Source organism: Dromiciops gliroides, chromosome 3, assembly GCF_019393635.1.
Source record: "Dromiciops gliroides isolate mDroGli1 chromosome 3, mDroGli1.pri, whole genome shotgun sequence".
Taxonomy (NCBI): Eukaryota; Metazoa; Chordata; class Mammalia; order Microbiotheria; family Microbiotheriidae; genus Dromiciops; species Dromiciops gliroides.
In genome coordinates this window covers 404,003,611-404,030,914 of record NC_057863.1, presented here as the reverse complement: position 1 = coordinate 404,030,914, position 27,304 = coordinate 404,003,611, and the positions used below count along the sequence as shown (strand labels likewise).

Here is a 27,304-nt window from a genome sequence, read left to right as displayed (position 1 = left end):
CCACCTTACTCCCTGAACTTTATGTTATTATGTAAAAAGGGTCCACCTACATTAAGTAGTTTCTATATAGAGTTATTAGTGTCTTTACTTAACTCAGGAGCAATTCTATTGTTTCTTTTGTTAAAGGTTCATTTACATTAAGTAGTTGAACCTGACTCTGGAAAAATCTTTTGGTTCCCTTCTGTTCAGTCACCCCATAAAAACCCAGTCCTTGGTTCCCATCTTTGGGTATTCCTTGCTTCCGAGCTTTGCAATACTTCGAGTTATAGTTTCTCTGCTTCGTTAAAGACCTTATTTCTCCTATGTCGTTTCCTTAATTTCCAGGTTAACACCAACAATCCTTTGTAGTGACTGAGAGTAATCCTAGCTGAATGTGCAGAAAATAAGAAACTCTGAATCGAATTAAATTCATGCCAACTTTGAAGCTGACTGTGAGCCATTTGGTGGTTTATGGACCTTCAAGAAACATCCCTATCTTCAAAGACTTACCTGAATGCTGGTTATGAGACTATGGTTATATCCTAATTATGGTCTTTTTGTAGACAACCTAATCTCTAGCAACTCCCATAACTTTGGTTATTGGACTCTGTTATGGGTCCATAGCACCCCAGAAGTTCTCTGGGGCACATCAAAGAACCTTCTCCTTGAGAAACTAAACCAGAGGACAGACACACCTAAAGAGATAAGTGGAACCATATGGGACTGAGCTAGCTCCAGACAGACCCTTCATTCTAGTCTCCCTCAACCCTGGGGCAATAAGATTAGGTGTGGCTGCTTCCTTTGTGTCCTGAGGAGATGGTTTTAGAGATCTGCAGCTACCCCTCACCCAATTCCTCCAGCCACCACCAGTGGGGGATGGTCCTCCCTCCCTAAAGGAACTTTCCACAGTCAGATGGTCACCCCCATCAGTCCTCTATAAAAGTACCTGCCTGTCTCCTGCTCTGGGGTACGGGTTGGGGTTCTTGGGAATTCCTCTTTAAAGAATTACACCCTCTTGCACACAAAACGTAGTTAGAATAAGGTGGTAGTTTATTGAGGAACAAGGGAAGGGAAGGGTGAGGGGAGGGAAACCATGAAAGAAATCCTTGGACTTTTCATGGGGAGATTTGGCATAAAGCACATGGCTCAGAGGTACCAAATCTCCACAAACAGGAGACTGGAAGGTACTTTTATAGGGGACTGATGGGGGTGGCCCATCTGCCCCTGGAAAGTTCCTTTAGTGAGAGAGGACCATCCCCCACTGGTGGTAGCTGGGGGAATTGGGTGAGGAGTGGAGGACCATCCCCCACTGGTAGTGACTAAAGGAATTGGGTGAGGGGTGGCTACAGATCCCTCTTCAGAACACTAAGGCCGAAGCCACACCCAAATTTATCTCCCCAGGGTAAGGGAGACCAGAATGAAGGGTAGGAATCCGAAGCAAGATCAGTCCAATTTGGTTCAGCTTATCTCTCTAGGCGTTATCTGTCCTCTGGTTTAGTTTCTCAAGGAGAAGATTCCTTGGTGTGCCCCATAGAACCTCTGGGGTGCTCTGCACCCCATGACATTTCTTTCATGGTTTCCTTTCCCTTGCCCCTAAATAAACTACCATCTTATTTTAACTGTTTTTGTGTGCAAGAGGGTGTAATTCTTTAAAGAGGAATTCCTAAGGACCCCAAAGACAGACTCTGAGATTTATCCTATTTTTTGAGACATCTCTTTATCAAGTCTTGACCTATCACCAAGAATGCCTTCTGATTTGTGTATCAAAGGCCACATCTTTGACACTTGGAATTCCTCACTCCTCACTCCCCTTCCCCTGGGGAATGGGGCCCAAAGACTCATTCCTTTCTTTTTTCTTTTCCTTCAAGTACTTTATTAATAACAGTGTCATGGGGTTTCAAGGAAAAAGTTCCTTAACCTCCCCAGACAAATTCTGGGGTAACTGAGGACCATAATACTCCCATAACATCATATAGAAAACATTCTCAACATCCAGAAAAAAGAACTATGAATTATGGATGCAGATTGAACCATACTGTTTCTACTTTTGGACTGTTTTTTCCCTTTCTTTTTTGAGGTTTTCCCCTTATGCTCTGACTAATGCAGAAATATGTTTAATGTGATTTTATATATATATATATATACATATATATATATATATATAACCTATATCAGACTCCTTTCCATCTTGGGGAGAAGGGGAAGGGAAGTGAGGGAAAGAGAAAAAATTGGAACTACAAATCCTATGAAAACAAAGGTTGAAAACTAGTTGGAAAATAATAAAATACTTTTATTTATCTATTTTCAAAAATAACCTAAGATAAACTAATTTAAAATAATATCAAAATAGGTTTGGTGTTAAGTGAAAAATTTTCTACAGTTAAGGCAGTATTTGACTCTAAAAATTATTTTGATATGCTACTTGGTTTTTGCACAAGCAATTGTTTTTTTGGTTTTGTTTTGGGGTTTGTTTGTTTTTTTTAGTGAGGCAATAGGGGTTAAGTGACTTGCCAGGTAAGTGTCTGAGGCCAGATATTTATTCAGGTATTCCTGACTCCAGGGCCTGTGCTCTATCCACTGTGCCACCCAGCTGCCCCGATTTTTAGGTTTTGCAGAGCATTTCTAATAGCCTTTTGTTCAAAAGTTTGGAAATATTCGATCAACCTCATTGTCATTAACATTCTGAATTCAGTCATGTATTAATTCCCTCTGCAGCCTGAATTCATAAAATGCTTTCCCTCCTCACTTCTGTATTTCAGAATCCTTTCTTTTTGTTGTTGCATATTTGTTTCAGTCCTGTCTAACTCTGTAACTCTCTGGGTTTTTTGTCAAAGATATTGGAGTGCTTTGCTTTGTCTTTATCCAACTTATTTTACAGATGAGAAAACCGAGGCTAGAAAAGTTCTGAGTTACCCACAGTCATACAGCTAGATTTGGAGTCAGATCTTTCTGACTCCAGACTCCACTCATTCCTTTTTTTGTTTTGTTTTGTTTTGTTTTTTTGCGGGACAAGGGGGTTTAAGTGATTTGCCCAGGGTCACACAGCTAGTAAGTATCAAGTATCTGAGACCGAATTTGAACTCAGGTCCTCTTGAATCCAGGGCCAGTGCTTTATCCACGGTGCCACCTAACTGCCCCCCAACTCATTGCTTTCTACGCCCACTTTTCCCCAAAATTCCTTTGTTTAAAAGGTATCTAAGGTATAGAAACTCGCCCCATCCCTCAGTTCTCCCATGCACCTGTTAATGTTTTTCTTCCCTGCTTAACAAAACCTTTAATTCATAGGCATTTAGATCTTGAGAACTAGCCTTTGCCTTCTCTGGTCACATAACTAAATTCCTTCAAGGAAGGTTTTGCTTATATCAAACAAAACCTCCAATGAAAGAAGAAAAGAGGCTGAGAAAGTAGAAAAAGTATTGACTATCCAAAGTTTAGTTAAATAGCAGACTGATCAAATTTCTACGCCCTAAGTAAACATACGGCGGACAAAAAACTGTGGACAAACCGCGTACCCTACAACTAAATGCACAACTTCCTGTAGTATCGAAGCACATAAATAACTGATAAGGAAACTCCCGGGACAGACGAAGCACAAAACGCTGACCACACTTACAAACAAGCTCCATTAACTCCATTATTCTGATATTCAAACACGAATATTCTCCCTGAGGGAGGTGCACCGTTCCCGGAAGTACTGCAATACCGGGTCGATGCGTGGAGTGGACGGAGCAAGCTCCTATTCCATCTCCCTGCTCCAAAAATCCATTTAATATATTGTCCTCGGATAGAGGACGTATCAGATATTAAACTGATAAGAACAGATACTACACTTGATCTTAGCCAAAAGGCCGAGAAGCGATAAAGAACGCCCCTGCCACTTCCCTACCCCTAAGCAGCAGCATCCTTTTACACACGTGGCGACTACCACTCATTTCGCCAAGCCTCACCCCCTCTGATACTTCCCACACCCGAATATACAGCTCAGTCGCCGGCCTCGTTCCTCCATACAAACAGACGGCCGCCTAAAATCACAACACAAAGCGGACTTTGACCAAATTTTAGCACTTTCTTCGCGCAAGAAGCCCCTTTCCTGACACCCAGAATCCCTTGCCTTCTCGGCAACTCATTATTTGCATAGCCCTCCCCACTTACGCGCCGAGCCGACCAATGGCTTCCCTACAGGGGGCGAGAAGGCGCGGAGAATGCACTCGGAGCCGCAGCCCGGAAATTCCTTCAGCACGCCTCTCACCTCCCTGCCCTTCCCTCTGCTCTTCCCTGGCTTACATTTTCATGGAGTTTATGGCTGCTGGCTCTGATGGGGCCATTCCCTATTTCCTCCCAGTGTTCCCCCAAATAGAACTCACTTAAACAGCGTCCACCACCCCACCCCGCAACAACAGTCTCCCAAACATTTTCCTCCAGCTCGCTCTTTCCTTGACCCCTTTATCCAGGAACTTCTTCCTCATTTTCCCTCCCACACTGCAGCCAGAACCTGGAACCTACCCGTAAGCAAATCATGCAGAGCTGGCAGCTTCCTGGCAGTCAGTAAGATAAAGAGCAGTAGGGACCAGCCTGCCGGCTGCTCTCCACAGTTACCCTTCCTTGGGGTGACTGTCCTCACTAGCTCCCTGCTGGCATCTTCCCCTACCCCTTCCCTTCCTTTTCCTCCCTCCCTTCCTCCCTCCCTTTCTCTTTACTAACCGTCAGCCCTCTTTGCTGTACAACTCCTATCCTTCTTGACCTCGCAATGGTCTTGGTTCTGTCAAGGGAAAAGATGGGGGTCCTTAGGTATTTATCAATAAAGAATTATAATCTCTCACACAGTCCAATTAGGTTTAAAATGGTCTTTTATTTGGTGCAAGAGAAAATTACCGGGGGCAGCTAGGTGGCGCAGTGGATAGAGCACCAACCCTGGATTCAGGAGGACCTGAGTTCAAATCCAGCCTCAGACACTTAACACTTACTAGCTGTGTGACCCTGGGCAAGTCACTTAAACCCAATTGCCTTAAAAAAAAAGAGAGAGAAAATGACTGAGTGGGAAATCAAAGACTTCACCCTCAGGGAGAAAGTGGCTTAGAAATGTAATGGGGGAAATGGGGTATGAGTTGTGGGTAGGGGTTGGGGTTCTTAAGAATTCCTCTTTAAAGAATTACACCCTCGGGGCAGCTAGGTGGCATAGTGGATAGAGCACTGGCCCTGAAATCAGGAGTACCTGAGTTCAAATCCAGCCTCAGACACTTAACACTTACTAGCTGTGTGACCCTGGGCAAGTCACTTAAACCCAACTTCCTCACCAAAAAAAAAAAAAAAAGAGGTTAGAATTACACCCTCTTGCACACAAAAGTAGTTAGAATAAGATGGTAGTTTATTTAGGGCCAAGGGAAGGGAACGGTGGGGGGAGGGAAACCATGAAAGAAATCCTTGGACTTCTCATGAGGAGATAGGCACAAAGCACATGGCTCAGAGGCACCAAATCTCCTCGAACAGGAGACTGGAAGGTACTTTTATAGAGGACTGATGGGGGTGGACCATCTGCCTGTGAAAAGTTCCTTAGTGAAGGAGGACCATCCCTCACTGGGGGTAGCTGGGGGGATTGGGTGAGGAGTGGAGGACCATCCCCCACTGGTAGTGAGTGACTAGAGGAATTGGGTGAGGGGTGGCTCTTCAGGACACAAAGGCCACAGCCACACCCAAGGGAGACCAGAATGAAGGGTGGGAATCTGAAGCTAGCTCAGTTCAATTTGGTTCCACTTATCTCTCTAGGTGTTATCTGTCTTCTAGTTTAGTTTCTCAAGGAGAAGATTCCTTGATGTGCCCCATAGAAATTCTGGGGTGCGCTGCACCCCATGACAGAAGCATCCTCCTCCCAGAACAAAAGGAAGGCAAAAGCTTTTTATAGAGGATAGAGATGGGATGTGGGCTTGAAAACTGCAAAGTACCCTTTTGGGATGGGGAAAGCTAGGATGCTTGTTATATTCCTGAGAGTTGAGGGGGATTTATTTAATTTTTTTTTTGTGAGGCAATTGGGATTAAGTGACTTGCCCAGGGTCACACAGCTAGTAAGTGTTAAGTGTCTGAGGCCCGATTTGAATTCAGGTCCTCCTGACTCCAGGGCCAGCGCTTTATCCACTGCACCACCTAGCTGCCCCGTTTTGCTTTTTAATGATGGTTCTGGCCTTTGGGGTTATCTCTATCTCCTAGCTCCCCTGTGGTAGTGGCCCCCCTAGTTGACTTTCCTGCTACAGAATTTTATCTCCCCTTACTTCTTTTTCCTTTTTCCCTTTTTCTTCTTTTTTCTTTCTTTCTTCTTTTTGCTGGCCAATGAGGGTAAAGTGACTTGCCCAGGGTCACACAGCTAGTAAGTGTCAAGTGTATGAGACCAGATTTGAACTCAGGTCCTCCTGAATCCAGGGCTGGTGCTTTATCCACTGCACCACCTAGGTGCCCTCTCCCCTTACTTCTTAGGTCTGTCTGTCCTGATATCTTGTTGGTCAATCTAAACTTCAATAGTCCCTTGATTCCTTGATATATCTGTCCTGTTAGCTGGTCATCTTTGATTTTGCTTCTCACAGGAGAAACTTCTGATTTATCCTAAGCCCTATGTCAGTTCCTTCTTTAATATAAAATGGACATCCATCAGGATCAGTCCTGAAATGGAAAAGGAGGTGCTGAAAGTGGTCTCAGAGGCTGCTGTTTCAGGTCTAGAAAAGTTTGAAATTCCAGTAAAAATTCGTTTGAGCCCAGATCCATGGACCCCTGAAACCGGCCTGGTGACTGATGCCTTCAAACTACAACGCAAAGAACTAAAAACACATTATCAAGAGGACATTGAGCAAATGTATGGAGGGAAATGACCATTCTCTTTTTGCACCTGTTTGCTACAGTGAGCTCAGATCAAATAGGAAAATACTTGAATTGCATGTCTCAACCTTTGAGACAAACACCATTCCTCATTTTAAGCCTAAACTGTTATTTCTCCTGACATCACCATCTTTAATTGACAGGATTAGTAAAATTTTAAGACAGCAAAAAAAAAATTTATATATATATATATATATAAAATGGAGGCCAAAAAAGGGGAAGGAGAGGAGGCAGCTGGTTGGCAAAGTGTATAGAGTACCAGTCTTGAAGTCAGGAGGACCTTTGTTCAAATACAGCCTCAGAATTGTATTAGTGGTGTGACCCAGAGCAAGTCACTTAACCCCAATTGCCTCCACAAAAAGCAGCATTTCCTTATTGAATTGTCCTGTGATGACTAAGTCAATCTCCTTTTCTTAATGTGAGGAAATGGGGATTGGTCTCCTCTCAATAAGAATACCTCTTTGAGGAAAAAGGTCTCTTTCACCCCGACCCTCACCCCCCACCCCCTCCAGCAAACAAAATCACTTGATTTAGGGAAACCCTGGGCTGGTCACAAGTAGATCAGCTCCTGAGCCTTGTCCATATAAGGGAGGAATGGAAGAATTGTCCCTGTATCCCCTCCCCCATTGGCTAAGAAATACTGTGTTCCCATTAGCTAGTTTTTGTGCATAGATTGTAACCCTTGAGTAATCTAAATAATGGTGGAAAAGGGGAGGAGCCATTTGAGTTAGGGACTGGGAGAAAAGAAGGCCTCCATTTTGTAGTCATCCATCAGCTGGACAAGGGGTGGCCCATTCTATTGAGAATGACAATAAATGAGCCTTTGACACATCACCAATGCTAAATTCCAGAAATTATTGAGGAGTGATATTCCTCATACTTAACTATGGAATGACCTGCAAGTATGCCAGAACTGGGGCCCAGAACATCAGGGGTCACACTCCTTGGAATGCATTACACCAACAACTTTATTAGCCTTACCACAAGCAATCACTATCACATTCCATATTAATTTACATACAATATTCTATGAAGCAAGGAAAATCCAGGCAATGTTCTATGAAGCTTTCTAGAATTTGGAGGGGGGGGGCAAGGCAATGAGGGTTAAGTGACTTGCCCAGGCTCACACAGCTAGTGTCAAGTGTCTGAGGTCATATTTGAACTCAGGTACTTCTGAATCCAGGGCAGGTGCTTTATCCACTGTGCCACCTAGCTGCCCCCCTTTCTATACTTTTTTTTTTTTGGTGTTTTTTTTTGTTTTTTGTTTTTTGTTTTTTGTTTTTTGTTTTTTGTTTTTTGTTTTTTGTTTTTTGTTTTTAGTGAGGCAATTGGGGTTAAGCGACTTGCCCAGGGTCACACAGCTAGTAAGTGTTAAGTGTCTGAGGCCGCATTTGAACTCAGGTCCTCCTGAATCCAGGGCCGGCGCTCTATCCACTGCGCCACTTAGCTGCCCCCCTTTCTATACTTTTTAACTTAATACTGGAACTGACAGTACATGTGGGAGTGGGGGGCAGGGTGTTACAGTTTATATACCCTTGAAAGAGGAGGTGTGATTACTCACAAGCTAGGCAGGCTGAGAAGAAGCCCAATCACCCCCTGGGCCACGCTGTAACATAAACAGTGTGTCCTGGAAGCAGCGCTACACTTTAAGGAGTAAAAAGCCAAGAAACAGTAAGCCAGGATGAGTAGGCAGAGAAAGCAGAAGACCATCGAAAACTTCTTTGGGGGAAAGGTAGACCACAATACATCCTCAGAAGAAGAAGATAATAATAGGGTCAAAGCTCCAACATCCTGTCATGGGGCACAGAGCACCCCAGAATTTCTCTGGGGCACACCGAGGAATCTTCTCCTTGAGAAACTAAACCAGAGGACAGATAACACCTAGAGGAACCAAATTGGACTGAGCTAGCTTGGGATTCCTACCCTTCATTCTGGTCTCCCTTACCCTGGGGAGATAAGTTTGGATGTGGCTGCGGCCTTTGTGTCCAGAATAGGGATCCGTAGCCACCCCTCACCCAATTCCTCTAGTCACTACTAGTGGGGGATGGTCCACCTTCACTAAAGGAACTTTCCACAGGCAGATGGTCCACCCCCATCAGGCCTCTATAAAAGTACCTTCCAGTCTCCTGTTCGAGGAGATTTGGTGCCTCTGAGCCATGTGCTTTATGCCAAATCTCCCCATGAAAAGTCCAAGGATTTCTTTCATGGTTTCCCTCCCCCCACCCTTCCCTTCCCTTGGCCCTAAATAAACTATCACCTTATTCTAACTAAGTTTTGTGTGCAAGAGGGTGTAATTCTTTAAAGAGGAATTCCCAAGAACCCCAACCCCAACCTGTACCCCATTTCCCATTATATCAATCCAAAGCTTCCAAGAAAAATATGAACTGGTCTCAGGCCATGGAAGCTCTCAAAAGGGACTTTGAAGAGAAAGTAGGAGAGATAGAACGAAGATGTAGAGAAAGAGAGGAAGGAATGGAAAGAGAAATGAGAGCAATGCAGGAGAGTCATGAGAAAAAAGTCAACAGTTTTGTATGATATGATTATGGATTTGAGTCAGATTAAACTCTGAGGATGGGGTCTGGAAGGTACCCAGCCCTGCCCCAGTATAGTTCGTTTAGAAGTTTATTGCTTGTCAAATTCTCACTGTCTCCTTTAAGTTTTATTGCCAATTAACAGTATTTTTACTTCTGCTCAGTCTCCCCACTTGTCAGCTACATATTAGTTTTGTCTGCAATCCATCATGTGTCAGAACCCCAGTCAGTGGGTCAGGGAGTTTGCCCACCAATTCAATACTCGGGACTCAAGAAGAAAGGACGAGGCTCGGCACAGGATGCAGCAATTGAGTTTGAGACCAGATGTTAAGTGACATGTCTCTTTTTCTCAGAGCGGAGTCCCCTTGACCCTAGGGTCCCAACAATGTGTTATTCTTTTATTCTTTATTCTATTTTTTTTGACTTCCCAATATAGCTGAAGATAAATTTTAATCCTGTCATCCTTAACAATGCTGAAGCACCTGAGTGACTCTTCCTGTTATTCAGGTTGAGTATCTTTAGAGACAGGGGCCTGGAGAGGGGAGTCAGTGGGAACTGTGAGATCTGAAACATCTGACTGTCACTCCCCTGTTTCCTTCTTCCTTTGGTTTGACCTTGTTCCCCCTTCCCTTTTTCCCCTTGCTCCTGGAACACGTATGCATGTCTCCATACATTGATCACGAGTTGAACACGCACCCTGGGTGAGGCAGGATTGGATGTTAGATTGTGAGCTCGACCTAGTGTGCGTGGGGACTTCCCCTCTGACCAACATTCCTATAAAAGGTCAAGGCATGTATTTGCTGGCGCGGCTCAGGCATTGAGCTTGCCCATTCCTATGGGAATGTAATAAATCTGTCTCTGCTTGACTTGGTGGTCTCCTCGAGTTATTTGGGTAAACTGAGGCAGTTTGCTCCATACAGGTGTCTTATGTCTGGGGCCAGATTTGGGCTTGGGGCCTGCTGGGTCCAGGGCTGGTGCATTGTCCACTGTGCCACCTAACTAACCCATAATGACATCCTTAAAATAGGGTTGAGGTGTAGGAGAAATAGACTGGGAGACGGGGAAGGGGAGAGATGGTCTGGGGAGAGGTTGTTCACATAAAGGAAACAAGAAAAAAGCTTATGGAGGCGAGGGGAAGAGGGAGAAGGAATTGGGGAGTGAGTGAACCTTAATATCATCAGAATTTACTCAAAGAAGGACTAACATACATACCCAAGTGGGTATAGTAATATATTTTTGCCTGAAGGGAGGGGAGGGAGATAAGGTGGGGGGGAGGAGGGAAGGGCACATTCAGGGAGAGAGTAGTAAAAAGCAAAATACTTTCGAGGAAGGTAAAGATGTTCTGCATAACAGCACAAGTATGAAATATTGAATTGCTTGATTTCATAGGGAGGGTTGAGGAGAGAGAGAGGAAGAAAATTTGGAACATAGAATTAGCTCAAAGACCATAAACTCATCAGAGTTGGCTCATGGAGGGAATAACATTCACACCCAGTTGGGAGGAGTAATCTATTTAACCCTAAAGGAAAGTATGAGGGGAAGAGGATAAGGAAGGAAGGGTGAAAAAAAAAGGGAGTGCAGAGTAGGGGAGGGGACAGTCAGAAGTAAAACACTTTTGAGGAGGAATAGTTTACAAGAAGATAGAAAATAGAGTAAATATCATGGGAAGGGAATAGGATGGAGGGAAATAGTTATGATGACTTTGCTGGGCTAATATGAAGAAAATTCTTTGTCAAGTTTAAGGTACTTTATTTAGGTTATGATGAACAGGATACTATTAGAAAAACCTGGAAAGAACTACATGAACTGAAGCAGAGTGAAATGCACTGTATACAAAATAACAGCAATTAGTGTAAGATGATCTGCTGGGAAGCATGTGGTTATTTTCAGCAAGGCAATGGTCCAATATAACCCTGAAGGACTTATGAAAATGGCAACCCATCTACAGAGAAAGAAGTGATAGTATCTGAAAATAGATGGAAACACATTTTTTTCTTTTCTTTTTTGGTGAGGCATTTGGGGTTGGGTGGCTTGCCCGGGGTCGCACGGCTGGTGGGTGTTGGGTGTCTGGGGCTGGATTTGGGCTTGGGTGCTCCTGGTTCCAGGGCTCTGTCCACTGCGCCACCTAGCTGCCTCTGGAAACACATTTAAAAAAAAATTTTTTTTTTCTCTTTGACAATTCCTCAGTCTGAAGTTTTGGGAGTTTTTTGACTGTTTTCTCTCACAACCTAGCTAATGTGGGAATGCTTTCCATAACTACTCATGTATAACTTATTTTGAAATGCTTGAGTTCTAGTGGGCGGGGGGTGGGAATGGAGGAGAAAGAGAAGTTGGAACAATTTTTTTAAAAAATTGATGTTAAAATTTGTTTTTACATATATTTTGGAAAATAAAATTCTATTCAAAAAAAAAGAAAAAAAAAGTTTTCATTCCAAATCTTCTCCCTCGCTCTTTCCCCTCCAACATCTTTGAGATGGCAACCATTTGATATAGGTTATATATGTGGAGTCATGGAAAATATATTTCTATATTAGTCATGTTGTGAAAGAAAACACAGTCAAAAGAAAACCATACACAGGAAAAAGAAAATTTTAAAAATATACTTTGATTTGCATTCAGACTCCATCAGTTCTTCCTCTAGAGATGGATAGCATTTTTTCATGATAAATCCTTTGCAACTGTCATGGTCATTGCATTGCTGAGAATAGCTAAGTTATTCACAGTTGATCATCGTACAAAATTGCTATTAGTGCATGTACAGTGTTCTCCTGGTTCTGTTCATTTCACTTTGCATCAGCTTGTCTTTCCAGGTTTTTCTGAAATTATCCTGTTCATTTCTTATCCTACAATAGTAATCCATCATAATCATATTACACAATTTATTCAGCCGTTCACCAATTGATGAGCATTCCTCTCAATTTCCAAATCTTTGCCAACACAAAAAGAGCTGCTATAAATATTTTTGCACATGTGGGCTCTTTTCCTTTTTATTTATCTCTTTTGGATACAGCCTAGTAGAAGTATTGCTGGGTCAAAGAATATGCATGGTTTTATAGCCCTTTGGGCATAGTTTCAAATTGCTCTCCAGAATGCTAGAATCAGTTTACAACTCCACCAACTCAATTTTCCCACATCCCCTCCAATATTTGTAATGTCCTTTTCTGTCATAATATCTAATTTGATAGGTGTGGAGTGGTACCTCAGAGTTTGCATTTCTTTAATCAATAGTTTAGAGCATTTTTTCATATGACTATAAATAACTTTAATTACATTTTCTGAAAACTGCCTATTCATATCTTTTGACCATTTATTAACTAAGAAATGCCTCTTATTTCTATAAATTTGACTCAGTTTTGTATATATTTGAAAAATGAGGTCTTTATCAGAGGAACTTACTGTAATTTTTTTTCACAGTAATGATTACCAACTATGTATTTTCCTACATTCTATCTTCCTTGTTTATCCTACTCTCTCTCTCTCAAAAGTGTTTTGCTTCTGACTTTTACCTTCCCCAATCTGTCCTCCCTTCTATCAGTGCCCCTTTCTCTTATTCACTTCCCTTTCCTGCATGGTAAGATAGATTTCTACACTTAACTGAGTGTGTATGTTATTCTCTCTTTGAGCCAGTTCCAATAAGAGTAAAATTCCCATGCTGCACCCAACCGCCTTTCCTCCATCTTCTCCTCCACTGTAAAATCTCTTTTGAACCTCCTTTATGCTGGTTTGCTGGGGCATAGCTTTCATTGGTACAGCTTGCATTCCACTCTCATCTTCATGTGATATGGACCCTTCTTGTCAATCTTCTAAGTCATATGAGCTGAAAAATTGTTTCACTCTATACTTTTGTGTGTCCTGCTGCTCCAGAATTTGTTTTCAGGCATTATTCAAAGTTGTTTGGAGGGGAATTTGGGAGAGCTCAGGAGAGTCCCTCAATTTACTCTGCCATCTTGGTTCTGCCCTTTAAGAAAGGGTTGAACAAATGTTTTCTAATATATTTTTCAACATTCTCTCTTATGCTTGTTTTTGCATTGGTGTCATTGAATATTCAAGTGAATGTTGATTTAATTTAGAAAATCTCATCAGAGTCTTATGAATTTCTCTATTTCTTCATCTTCATTAAGAGAAGTTGGAGCATAATCTGCAATTATCTTCGTGGTGGTCTTTCTGTGAATGTTCTACTATGATAGAAGATCAAATATGCCATGAAATTATTTTTATTATTGTCTTTGGAAACATAATAAAACCAATTTCACCAAAAAAAAAAAAACAAAAAAAAAGAAAGAGGAGGTGTTCTCGAGGGGTGGCAATCAACTGTAATGATTGGAATGACGCCACCTGCTGGAGACACTGTAGAAAAGCTGCGCCATGAGGCGAACATCTCTGAAGGCAAGACCATGGGTTTTTTCTTTGGTGTCAGGGAGTGACGTTTGCTGGTGGGAGGAAGAAGGGGGAGCCAGGCACTCTGACTCGGGCTTTTTTCCTGAGGACGTTGGTGGAGAAGGGAGCTAGAAATGTGCTCTCCCTTTAATAGATAGATGAATGTAGGCCTTTTCTTCTCTCTTTACCAAATTCTTATTCTCCTTAATAAACACTTAAAAGCCTAACTCTTGCTAAAGCTTATAATTTATTAGCGACCACTCATTAGATATTTTAGACAGTTTAGCTAGAATTTTAGCCCTTAACACAACTCTGGTTAATCAAATGGGAGGTGAGCTATTTTGGGGTTGCAAGAAAATAATAGGGGTTTTAACCACACCCACCTGAAAGCTTTGTTCCTGCTAGAAGACCTGTTGTCTGGGCTCTGACATCAGCATGAACCAATAGATCTGAGTGATGCTAGCCAATGAGCTTTGAACAATGTTTATGCCCTCAGTGAGCTTGCACAGAGACTTGCTCTCTTTGGCTCCAAACTGGGTGAGTACAGAGGTAGCTCTCTAGGGTTCCCATTTTCTCTCTTCTCTAGGCTTTCTTATCTTTCAGAGGCATGTGCTCTCTCTTTACTAATATCTAATATAATTTAATAAATGCTGAATGCCCAAAACTGGTGCAGTAGTTTTTAATTCCTAAGTAACAAATCCCAGCTAATTTTCCCTACACTTGGGACCATACATTTAATTTGAAACATCACAGGGTATATGACTTAAGTTACTCAATTCTGATCTGATGTCAAAGAGACATCAATTTCCATATCACCTCTCTTGATAATGGGGAGAATCAACATTTTCCTGGGACCTGTCATAGCAAAGACAAAAAATAGGAATATGTCTATTAGCCTAAACTTAGAATTTCTTTTACTGTCTGATTAGATCTAGGCCGAAGCAACAAAATTTACCACATAGGTTGGTATTTGGATGAGGAAGTAGAAAAGCAAAAAAAAACCTTGATCCTAAGTCAAAAATTAGTTATTAAATATAGGAGAGAAATATTCATTTCTCATAGGAAAGGACTAAGGAACAAGTTTCACAATAGGAAAAACAACAAAAGTAATTGTTTGGGACAAACCGCCTCAGTTTACACAAATAACTCAAGGAGACTACCAAGTCAAGCAGAGACAGATTTATTATATTCTCACAAGAATGGGCAAACTCAATCCTGAGATTAAGCTGCAATAATAAACCCATACCTTGGGTTTTTATAGTAATTTTGAGAAAGAAAGTCCCCACATGCACTAGGGTGAGCTCACAATCTAACATCCAATCCTGTCTCACCCAGGATGCATGCTTAGCTTGTGATCAATATATGGAGACATACAGGAATTAAGGGGGGAAAGGGGAGGGGGAACAAGGTCAAACCAAGGGAAGAGGGAAGGAGGAGATGAGTACCAGGGGCTGATAGAAATGTAAAAGAAAAAGGGGAGGCAGAAGTCACTCCCTTATCATGACATGGACTGGGGCTCTGACATGTGAGAGAGTGTAGGCAGACTGGTCGGAGACACAATTTTAACACAGGCAATAAATACTGCTAATTGGTAAAGCAGACAGTGAGAACTTAACAAGCAATAAACTTTTAGGCAAAGAGAGAGACTAACTATATTGGGGGGGGGGGGGCTGGGTATCTTCCAGACTCCATCCTCAGAGTTTAATCTAACTCAAATCCATAATCATCTCACACAGAACTGACACAAGTCCATCATCTCATACAGGAATTTTGTACAAAGTCTTCCTATAAAGGTGATTTAGCCACAGTGGTTGACACAGCTGGCTCCCTGACCAAAATACTGAATTTTTTAAATTGGTGATTTGTTACCTGGATAGTTGTGATATGTGGTTTGATCATATGTATGAGGTTGGCATATTTTCCATCTGTTTTGGTTAAAGATTTTTTTGGTTACAACTTGACTGAAATGTTTTCAGTCTTTTCTGAAGCCATTCTTTCTGTATCTGTCGTTATCAGCTGAAAATCTGTTAGGCAAGGTAGGCGAGGAGTAGCCATGAAATGGGTTTTGGTTAGAGGGAGATGGACTAGCTTGCCCCCATCCTGTCTTTCCTGCCCAGGAGTGTCCCATCACATTGAAAATGCCATCTTTTCATCCTTTTCTGTTGCTCAGTCATGGCTCTGACAAGGCATTAGGAAACCAGGAAGCCAGTAAACGGGTGCATTGGTGAATTTCCCTAAGAAGACACTCAGGGTACCCTGGCTCCACTTTACGGGAGGTGGGTTTCTCTGTAACTCATTGAAGTTGGGGAAGAGCAGAGGGAAGGGCAGGGAGGTGAGAGGCGTGCTGAAGGAATTTCCGGGCTGCGGCTCCGAGTGCATTCTCCGCGCCTTCTCGCCCCCTGTAGGGAAGCCATTGGTCGGCTCGGCGCGTAAGTGGGGAGGGCTATGCAAATAATGAGTTGCCGAGAAGGCAAGGGATTCTGGGTGTCAGGAAAGGGGCTTCTTGCGCGAAGAAAGTGCTAAAATTTGGTCAAAGTCCGCTTTGTGTTGTGATTTTAGGCGGCCGTCTGTTTGTATGGAGGAACGAGGCCGGCGACTGAGCTGTATATTCGGGTGTGGGAAGTATCAGAGGGGGTGAGGCTTGGCGAAATGAGTGGTAGTCGCCACGTGTGTAAAAGGATGCTGCTGCTTAGGGGTAGGGAAGTGGCAGGGGCGTTCTTTATCGCTTCTCGGCCTTTTGGCTAAGATCAAGTGTAGTATCTGTTCTTATCAGTTTAATATCTGATACGTCCTCTATCCGAGGACAATATATTAAATGGATTTTTGGAGCAGGGAGATGGAATAGGAGCTTGCTCCGTCCACTCCACGCATCGACCCGGTATTGCAGTACTTCCGGGAACGGTGCACCTCCCTCAGGGAGAATATTCGTGTTTGAATATTAGAGTAATGGAGTTAATGTATTAGTTTGTTATTTTATGTGGTTGATATTACGGTTGAAGTGTAAATTAACTTAAGATACTGGAGATTGTATCTGCAAGTTCTTTGTTGGGGGAAACCCAATTGAGAAATAATCTGAATGAAAAGAGGGCGTAAATGTGGGTGAATACTACATTATGACAAAAGTCATATATGTCCATTTAAACATCACTATCCAAAAGCTCAAGAAATCTCTTAAACCTCCGGATGTTAAAAAATTTTTTTGCACTTCATTTACGGTTTTCTTTTAATTTTTTTTTTTTGGGTGAGGGAGTAGTTGGGGCTAAGTGACTTGTTCAGGATCACATAGCTAGTAAGTGTCAAGTGGCCGAGGTCGAATTTGAACTCAGATCCTTTTGAATCCAGGGCTGGTGTTCTACCCACTGCGCCAGTTTTCTTGGCATAAATACTGCTGTGGTTTGCTATTTCCTTCGCTAGTTCATTTTACAAATAGGGAAACTGAGGCAAACAGGATTAAATTACTTCATACACCCTAATTCCAGGCCCAATAACTGTACCACCTAACTTCCCCACAAAACGACATCCGAGAACTTTACTAAGAAATCCCTTAGGCCCATTGTCATGGGGCGCAGAGCACCCCAGAATTTCTCTGGGGCACACCGAGGAATCTTCTCCTTGAGAAACTAAACCAGAGAACAGATAACGCCTAGAGAGATAAGCTGAACCAAACCGGACTGAGCTAGCTTCGGATTCCTACCCTTCATTCTGGTCTCCCTTACTCTGGAGAGATAAGTTTGGGTGTGGCTTCGGCCTTTGTGTTCTGAAGAGGGATCCGTAGCCACCCCTCACCCAATTCCTCTAGTCACTACCAGTGGGGGATGGTTCTCCACTGCTCACCCAATTCCCCAGCTACCACCAGTGGGGGATGGTCCTCTCTCACTAAAGGAACTTTCACGGGCAGATGGTCCACCCCCATCAGTCATCTATAAAAGTACCTTCCGGTCTCCTGTTCGAGGAGATTTGGTACCTCTGAGCCATGTGCTTTATGCCAAATCTCCCCATGAAAAGTCTAAGGATTTCTTTCATGGTTTCCCTCCCCCCACCCTTCCCTTCCCTTGCTCCTAAATAAACTATCACCTTGTTCTAACTAAGTTTTGTGTGCAAGAGGGTGTAATTCTTTAAAGAGGAATTCCCAAGAACCCCAACCCCAACCTGTACCCCATTTTCCCACCATATCACCATGAAATGAAAACAATTATCTGTACATTAAGAATTTGAATGGGGGGGGGGGTCCTAGATGTCGCAGTGGTTAAAGCACCGGCCCTGGATTCAGGAGTACCTGAGCTCAAATCCGGCCTCAGACACTTGACACTTACTGTGTGACCCAGGGCAAGTCACTTAACCCCCATTGCCTGTCCAAAAATAATAATAATAATAATAATTTGAATGGGGCAGCTAGGTGGCACAGTAGATAAAGCATCCGATCCGGATTCAGGAGGACCCTGAGTTCAAACCGGCCTCACACAGGACACTTACTAGTTGTGTGACCATGGGCAAGTCACTTAACCCTCATTTGCCCCCCCCTCCCCCCCATGGAATCACCATAGAGACCAACCAAGATTCCAGAGCACTCATGATGATTAAGTATGCTTCCCACCCTTTCTGACAAAGAGATGTCAGAATGGGTGTTGAATGAGCTGTATTTCAAATGTATGAAAAGGGAATTTGTTTTGCTCGATTAAAATACTTGATAAAAACAGGTTGTTTGGTTTTTGGATGGGCAAATTAGAAGGTATAGAAAACAACATTTTTATTATTTAACAAATGAAAACTAAAGTCAACTAGATAACTGTCCAAGCTTACCGACATAGTCCGGTAATCTGTACCATAGTCCGATTTATCTGTACCAATTTTCACCAGGTAGTCAAATCAAATACGCAATTATATCCCCCAAATATCAGGCAATCTAAAAGCACCAGAAACTACACCTTTGAAACCAAATATTTCACCAACATATGATGTGGCTTTTTTTTTTTTTTTTACATTTGGAAAAAAATCAGAGGACTTTCCCCATCTAGAATGTTACTTTGGAAAACTATCTTCATGGTCGTGGAACTACACCATCAAATAGGTATATTACATCTCCACACATGCAGTCATGCAAACGGTACATACTTCCAAGTGATTCAATCCATAACATCAGGGCTAGGAACTCGAGAATCAACATTTTCTACATGCAGCATCTGGTCCCAGAAAACATCACCAGAAGTCTTATATCTGCATATGCCCTGCCCCTTCCTGACATCACCTACCAAGCCTGGGGAAGAGGTGATGGCCATCTAATGGCTGTTCAGCAAAACTTGGATAAGGAAATGAATGAGAACAGATGCAAGGTTGGAGCATTTTCAGAGCCTAACAAGGATCATACCAGGTGCCTTGACTTGTTTTTACTTCTTGGTCTTGTTCTGACTTGGAATCAAACTTATTGGAACTCACACCTCCAAATGAATTTTACCCCTTCCTAGATTAATTTCCCTCCTCGATATATATCCCAGCTCAAATCCCACTTTTCCCATAACGCCTTTTCCAACTCCCTCAGTCCAGGAGATAAACAGTCCAATGATAAAGAAAAGGAAACCAGTTGTAGTTATTTATAGGGTTTCAAGTTCGTGCCTTCCTTCAAGGTGGGCTAGAAACACACATATACACATACACATACACATACACACACATACATGAGCTGTGACTGAAGGAAGAAGGCTAATTTCCACGTGCTACTTGCTTTATATTCACATTCCTTTTTGTGGATAACACAAGGTTGAAGTGAGGACTGAGGATGGATGGATAAATAAAAGGATAACTGGGCTAAAAGAACAAAGGAAGACAGATGGTTTGCTCTCAACCTCAACCTCCTGCCCCCTTCATTCATTCATTTATTTGGAATTTTTCCCCACCTTACATGTGAAAACAAAATGTGACATCAATATTTAAAATTTTGTGTTCCAAATTCTCTTCCTTCCTCCCTATCCCCCCTTTAAGAACTCAAGCCATTCAATATGTTATACATGTGCAGTCGTGTAAAACATAGCAGACAAAATCTTTAGAAAAAGGAACTAGCTACAACAATAAAATATACCTCCATCTGTATTCAGATACCATCAGTTCTTTCTCTGTAGATGGACTGCATTTTTCATAAGTCCTTCAGAGTTGTCTTGGATCATTGCACTACTGAAAGTAACTAAGTCATTAAGCAGATCATCTTACGATATTGCTGTTATTTTGTATATAGTACATTTCACTTTGCATTGGCTCATGTATTTATTAAGCCCAGAGTTATTTTATGCAAAGTACTGTATCAGGTAGAGAATAGGGGAAATACACAGGTATTTGAAACAAGGTGCCATTCTTCAAAAAACTTTCTGTCTCTTGGGAGTGACACCATACCCAATACATGAAAGAGAATATAAATGAGATTACAAGTTCAAAGGAATTTAGGGTTTTCCATAATTAGCTCACCAAACCTGAAAGTCTACAGTTGCTCACACTGCCAGAACAGCCACCACGCCACCACAAGGTGAGTTGCCAGACAGAGAGTGAACACTCCACCAGCGCAAGGGCCCAGAAGGAAAAAGACCAACTTCTGGAAGACAAAGTCGCCTAGCATTCAGGAAGCCACCTGCCTCCCTTCAGGGAGCATTCAATCTCCCCTCCCCCAAAAGGGGAGGTCCTTCAAAAGCTGCTTATGGAGAGTTCTCCTTCTGACCTCAGTAGCATACATAACCTGGGGGTGGGCCAGGTGTGGCCCCTCCCAAATGATTCAGCTAAAACTGTGATATTAATCTTTACCACAAATAATTTTTACCACAAAGGGAACTTTCCACAGTCAGATCATCACCCCCATCAGTCCACTATAAAAGTATCTGCCTGTCTCCTGCTTGAGGAGACTGGTATCTCAGTGCCACACTCTGTGCCATGGCTTCTCCCCATGAGAAGAAGTCCAGGGATTTCTCTCTTGGTTTCCCTTCCCCAGCCCCTAAATAAACTATTATCTTATTCTATTGGATTTGTGTACAAGAGGGTGTAATTCTTTAAAGAGAAATTCCTAAGGACCCTTATCCCAACCCCTACTCCTATCCCAAACCCCCTACCCTATTTCCCCACAACATTTTGATTTACCCCACAAAACTTCTGGGGTACCCTAGGCCATTCAAATGAGGTACCCAGGCCCATAACATTAGGATAGCATAGACCAAGTGGAGGGGGGGGCGGGGTGTGACATGATCAGACTAACATTTTAGTAAAATCACTTTAATAGCTGAATAGAGAATGGAATAGAATGGGGAAACACCTGAGGCAGGCAGACCCACTGGCAGGCTATTGCAGTAATCCAGATTTCAGATGACCAAGCCCTGCACTAGACTGGCAGCAGTGTCAGACAAAAGGGGGCATTTAGAAGAGATGTTGCAAAAGTAAAATCAACAGACACTTGACACTTACTAGCTGTGTGACCCTGGGCAAGTCACTTAACCCCATTGCCCTGCAAAAAAAAAAAAAAAAGTAAAATCAATAGGCCTAGGCAACAGATTGGATATGAGAGAGATTGAACATAAATGAAAGAGTGAGCATGGGTGAAAGGGCAGTCTGCTAGAGGAGTTGGGATGGAATGGGATCATTTGAACTAGTAGAGGGGTTAGGCTTGAAAAGGAGTAAGGCCACTTCATCATGAGATGTGTAAAGAAGGGCATGAAAGCAGAAGGCATCTGAATGATAGGAAATAAGGGAGAGAGGAAAAGAGGAATTTCATGGTGAATGGCTTGAATTTTTTTTTTCTATAAAATATTGGGTAAAATTCTCAGCTGAGAGAGGATGGGGAGAAAAAACCCTGGGAGGTTTGGAGAGGAACTAAAAACTTTGGAAGAGCCATTGTGGAGAGTGTGATTGTGAATTAACAAAGTAGTTATAGTAGGATCGTGTTGCAGCAAGGAGGGCCAAGTTGAGGTTGTGTATCATACATGTATAGTGGATTCAGTCAGAAGGGTCTAGGGAAAGATTGAGAGAGAGAAGGAGGGGCAGAGTGGCCTTGTTGTGTCGATGTCAGTCATTCATTTGGAGCATTTAAAAAAAATTTTTTTTTTTAGTGAGGCAATTTGGGTTAAGTGAACTGCCCAGGGTCACACAGCCAGTAAGTGTTAAGTGTCTGAAGCCGGATTTGAACTCAGGTACTCCTGACTCCAGGGTCGGTGCTCTATCCACTGTGCCACCTAGCTGCCCCCATGGAGCATATTTTTGAAGGAGAAAAGGCAGCATGTGGACCAGACAAGTGTCTGTCACAACTTTGACTATCACCCTCCTTTAGATATTAGTAAAAGATATGCCAGGACTCTGCACTCAAGAGGTCCAAGAATAGCAGCTCCCATCTATCCATCACCTACACTGCTTCTGTAGCCATCATCCAGGGAAGTCACCCTTGTGGGGATTTGACCCAACAGCTACTTTCTGCAAGGGATGGAACCCCCTATCCTAAGCAGATACAGCCACCAAAAAAGACTCAGAAAAGCCCTTGGGTTCAACATCAGAAATTGATATATGATTTTGTTAAAGGAAATGCCATTTAAAATTATGTATTGGGGCAGCTAGGTGGCGCGGTGGATAGAGCACCGGCCCTGGAATCAGGAGTACCTGAGTTCAAATCCGGCTTCAGACACTTAACACTTACTAGCTGTGTGACCCTGGGCAAGTCACTTAACCCCCATTGCCTCACTAAAAAAAAAAAATTATGTATTGCCATCTGCCTTGCTGTTACACATTGAGCATCATTCGACCTCATGATGGGATTTTAAACTGAAATCTCCTTGTATTTGTTGTCTTCCCCTGTTAGAATGTGAGTTCTTTGGGAGCAGAGATTGTCTTGCTTTTCTGTTTGTATCCCCAGTACTTAACATAGGGTCTTATAGCAAATACGTGTCTTTTCATTCATTGCTTCATTCATCAACTATGATTTAATTTTGAGGAAATATAATGGAAGAAAGCCTTCCTTCCTGGCAGAATAAATGTTCATACCAGGCCATAAAGCAGGAAATCTCAGATCTACTTATCATCCTATGCCATAATATACTAAGACTTGCTTCAAACCAGAAGGGATCATCCTACTTTCCCAATAATGACAGTATCTCTTCCCTAGCCATTGTTATTTAACCTGCTGAGTCCTGCTAAGAGGAATTAATTTTCCTCTTGAAAAATGACATTTAATTAAATCCCAATGACACTGAGGTTCCAAAAGCAATATTTCATTTTCTTGCTGAATATTTTTTGCTCTTGTCATACCTTCCAACTTGATCAGTACCTCACTGCATAGCATCCTGACAAAGATCTCGAAGCATTCTGGTGAGAAATAAGACATGATCTTCCATGGTATTTGAGAGTCATTTATGCTGCTCATCCTCTACGAAGCCAGCCAGGTCCTACTGGGAGAAATCCACTTTCTTTCCTAACATGGTTTCTGCTGCAGGAAAGTAATCAGAATCAAAACTGTTCAAAGAATTTGAGCAGGAGGAGAGGAGGGTGGCTAGAGTGGGAGGGTAGGGAATGATTGGTGATGCTGTTCTGCATCTCCCAAATATTTATTTGTAAAGTTCACACTGGAAAACGCCATGAAACAATCCAGCAGACGTTCAAGGAAGAACTCAAAGGGAAGTCTGTTAAAATTAAGCAGAGTACATTGAATTTTGTCCTATGCTTAAAAAACAAAACAAAACAAGGAAAACTGCAATAGAAATTCGGATATTCATAGGTAAGCTTCTTTTCCACTTTTCTTTGTATGTTCATGTTCCTTAACATTTGTCGTTTATAATAAAATAAAATTAGAATACAAATAATTTTGGGAAGAGGTGTGAAATCTAGAACGGCCTTATGTATGTAGAAGGTGATGCCTGGGCTAAGTCCTGAAGCAAACAAGAAATGCTAAGGGTGGGAGATGAAGAGGGAGTGCTCTGCAGGCATGGGAGAAAGCCAGTGCAAAGGCCCAGAGAGAGGAGCTGGAGCGTGTCCTGAGTGAGTAACGGGGAAAAGGCCAATTCGGCTGACCTCTACAGAGTGCAGGAAGAGAATTAATACCAGTGGAATAAGTCTGGCGCCAGACTGTGAAGAGCTTTCAGTACCAGCGAAGGTGTTTCTATTTTATCCCGGGCCAAAAAGAAGCCACTGGAGTCGACGTGGTCAGGAAAAGCGTTTGGCAAGTGGATGGACGCACGGAGAGGGGAGACACGAAGCAGGAGGCTACTGCAATTGTCCAGGCCGGAGACGATGCCCGGGGTTCGGACCGTGCCCGGTTCTGAGGCTGGGGAAAGTTGTGGGGAAAGTCTGGATGGAAGAGGTGTGTCTTGAGCTGGGACGGATTCGGAAATGTGAAGAGAAGGGAGGCGAATGGAGAACCGGCATCATTGGAAATTTAGGACGGGCCGGGTAGGAAAATACAAACGAAAACGAAACCAACAAAAGAGTATAAAGAATCTGCTCTCGCCCCCAGTGGGTCGAGATGGGGATGAGGAAAGGGCAACGTTGCACCAAGTCGCTCGTTTCCAGGTCCAAGTTCCAAGTTGCTAGGAATGTTTGTTAGATGGGTGTCTCCGGGAGGCTGCGTGACGTCACAAAAAGGGAGGCAATATGCAGATGAGGAAACGAGGGGCTCGTTTTCCACGGTTTTCTGGGGTCTAAAAGACATAGATTTGGAAGGTTTGAGAGTAGTGGGTGTGCTGCTTTGGTTTGCGATTATAGAGTCCGTTGTGAATGTGGAAGGTCTTGTTGGATGTGGGTGAAGTGGAAGTGTTGTGGGTATTTGTCACCTGTGAAATGTGTGCGTGTGGTGAGGGAGCGGTCGCGCGTGAGTTACCGTAGCATACTTACCTGGCAGGGGTGATTCCATGATCACGAAGGTGGTTTCCCCAGGGCGAGGCTTATCCATTGCACTCCGGATGGGCTGACCCCTGCGATTTCCCCAAATGCGGGAAACTCGACTGCATAATTTGTGGTAGTGGGGGACTGCGTTCGCGCTCTCCCCTGATATTTAAGTTCACAAAAATAAGATTTGTTTTAAAAAACTCAGGAGAAAGATAGTTAATGCTGGCGATTATAATTAACTTTCAGTTACGTAGTAACTACGTAGCTGTTTTTTCCTTAGCCCATCTCTTACGTGTTGTTGTAAGTTTTCGCTATGTGGATTTTTTTTTTTTTTTGCAGGGCAATGGGGGTTAAGTGAGTGGCCCAGGGTCACACAGCTAGTAGGTGTCAAGTGTCTGAGGCCGGAATTGAACTCAAGTACTCCTGAATCCAGGGCTGGTGCTTATCCACTGCGCCACCTAGCCGCCCCCATTATATGTATTTCTTTTCACGTTTGTAATGTGCCTGTTTCTTGTGAACTAAATAAGTGTTTTGTTAAATGATGCCACGTGGGACTCCTGGTAGGCTTATATTTCAGGGAAAAGGGGACTAACATGTACGAAGATATTCATAGCAGCTAGCAGCTCTCTTTGTGGCGGCTAAAAGTTGAAAATCGAGAGAATGCCCATCAATGGGGGAAATGGCCGAACAAGTTGTGGTTATATGTATGTGAAGAAACACTGTTGTGCTGGAGGAAATGATGAGCAGGCAGAGTTGCTCGGTGAGGTAAGCAGAACCAGGAGGGCATTGTGTGGTGATCAACTGTGATGGGTCTTGATTCTTCTCAGCAGCACAATGATCAAAAACAATTCCAAAGAATTCGTGATGGAAGGTGTTCTCAGCATCCAGAAAAAGGAATTGTGGATTCTGGATGCAGATTGAACCATACTGTTTCTACTTTTGTTTTTGTTTTTTTTTGAGGTTTCCCCCTTTTTTAAAATTCTTCTTTCACAGCATGAATAATACAGAAATATTTTTTATGAGATTGTACATGTATAACCTATAACAGATGGCTTTCTGTCTTGGGGAGGGAGAAAAATTTGGAACTAAAAATATTATGAGGTGGTGGTGCAGTGGATAGAGCACCGGCCCTGGAGTCAGGAGGACCTGAGTTCAAATCCGACCTAAGACACTTAACACTTACTAGCTGTGTGACCCTGGGCAAGTCACTTAACCCCAATTGCCTCACTAAAAAAAAAAAAACACAAAACAAAAACAAATAAAAATCAAACGAAACCAATCCAAGAGTGAAACGAATCTTCCTCGGTCCCATCGAGATAAGGAAATGCCTAATATTGCAGAGGTAAGTGATGTCCTGGTGCAAGTTGTAATTTGCTTTGAATGTTAGCTTTGAATGGTGGCTGTCTTCCGGATGCCGGGAGAGAAACGTCACAAGAGGGTGGGCAATATTCAGATGAGGAGTGTTTGGGGCCGTTTTCTCCGATCAGTTGGGGTCACTTCCTCTGGAAAATAAAGACTTGCGTGTCCGAGAACCCTAGCGACGTATGCATGTTGCTGGGTTTGAAATGCTTTGAGATTCCCGTGTTTTGCGTGGCTGTAGCTTGCTGTGTGAGATGTCTAAGTGTTGTGTTAGTGACCGTATACGTAATGTGTGTGTGTGTTGAGGGAGTGGGCGCGCATGATGCCGCAAAGCATACTTACCTGGCAGGGGGTGATTCCATGATCACGAAGGTGGTTTCCCCAGGGCGAGGCTTATCCATTGCACTCCGGATGGGCTGACCCCTGCGATTTCCCCAAATGCGGGAAACTCGACTGCATAATTTGTGGTAGTGGGGGACTGCGTTCGCGCTCTCCCCTGGCAAAATAGTCCAAAAAGTAAGATCAGAAACCTTTTATGTTTTATTTTTGTGAGATAATTGTTTCCGGTTGTGTTGCTTTGTTGGCATCCGGAAGTCCGAAATGCATAGTTTTAGTAGCAAAATTATGCTTTGGAATTCCGTCACACGTTGTGAGTTTCATTAAGTATATTCTGTGATTCGCTCCGTTACGGTGATGAGAGGGTATTTTCTTTCTTGATGCTTAGTTCTCAAATGTTTTGTAACGGAGCGGTTTTTAAGTTTTTTGGCTTTTTTACATTTTGAAAGTTTGCGATGAGGCTTTAAAAATAGGTCCCAGGGGCAGCTAGGTGGCGCAGTAGATAGAGCACCGGCCCCGGAGTGATACTTAACACTTACTAGCTGTGTGACCCTGGGCAAGTCACTTAACCCCAATTGCCTCACTAAAAAAAAAAAAAAACAAATAAAAATAGGTCCCTTTTGATTTGTAAAGGAGAAGATGTGAAATTAAGTTAATTAGGTTAACGTCACGTTGTTGATACCGAAGCTTTCAAGCTAATCCTACTGCTTGTCCAAAATCAAAGGTGTGGGGCAGCTAGGTGGCTCGGAGGATAGAGCACTGGCCCTGGAGTCAGGAGGACCTGAGTTCAAATTCGACCTCAGACACTTAACACTTACTAGCTGTGTGACCCTGGGCAAGTCACTTAACCTCAACTGCCTCACCAAAAAAATCCCACAAAAGTCAAGGATGGGGGCTGATATAAAGAGGATAGCGTGGTAATTGGGAGTATTAAAAATTTGTAAAGAGGGGGGCGGGAGGATAGGGGAATAAACAGCTGAAAAAATTAGCATGGGGGGAAATCGTCATTATAAATTTGAATGTGCATA

The 27,304-nt window shown here is 42.8% G+C and overlaps 4 non-coding genes across 4 annotated transcripts; 3 read left to right on the top strand and 1 right to left on the bottom strand.

The window, feature by feature from the left end:
* Positions 1-3,648: 3,648 nt before the first annotated feature.
* LOC122752006 lies at positions 3,649-3,839 on the bottom strand. The gene has a single exon (XR_006355816.1). It is a non-coding gene; the product is annotated as a U2 spliceosomal RNA (small nuclear RNA).
* Positions 3,840-16,469: 12,630 nt separating this feature from the next.
* Positions 16,470-16,660, top strand: LOC122752005. The gene has a single exon (XR_006355815.1). It is a non-coding gene; the product is annotated as a U2 spliceosomal RNA (small nuclear RNA).
* Positions 16,661-24,579: 7,919 nt separating this feature from the next.
* On the top strand, positions 24,580-24,743 carry LOC122752197. The gene has a single exon (XR_006355988.1). It is a non-coding gene; the product is annotated as a U1 spliceosomal RNA (small nuclear RNA).
* A 1,531-nt stretch (positions 24,744-26,274) lies between these two features.
* LOC122752233 lies at positions 26,275-26,439 on the top strand. Its single transcript, XR_006356019.1, has one exon. It is a non-coding gene; the product is annotated as a U1 spliceosomal RNA (small nuclear RNA).
* Positions 26,440-27,304: the final 865 nt, after the last annotated feature.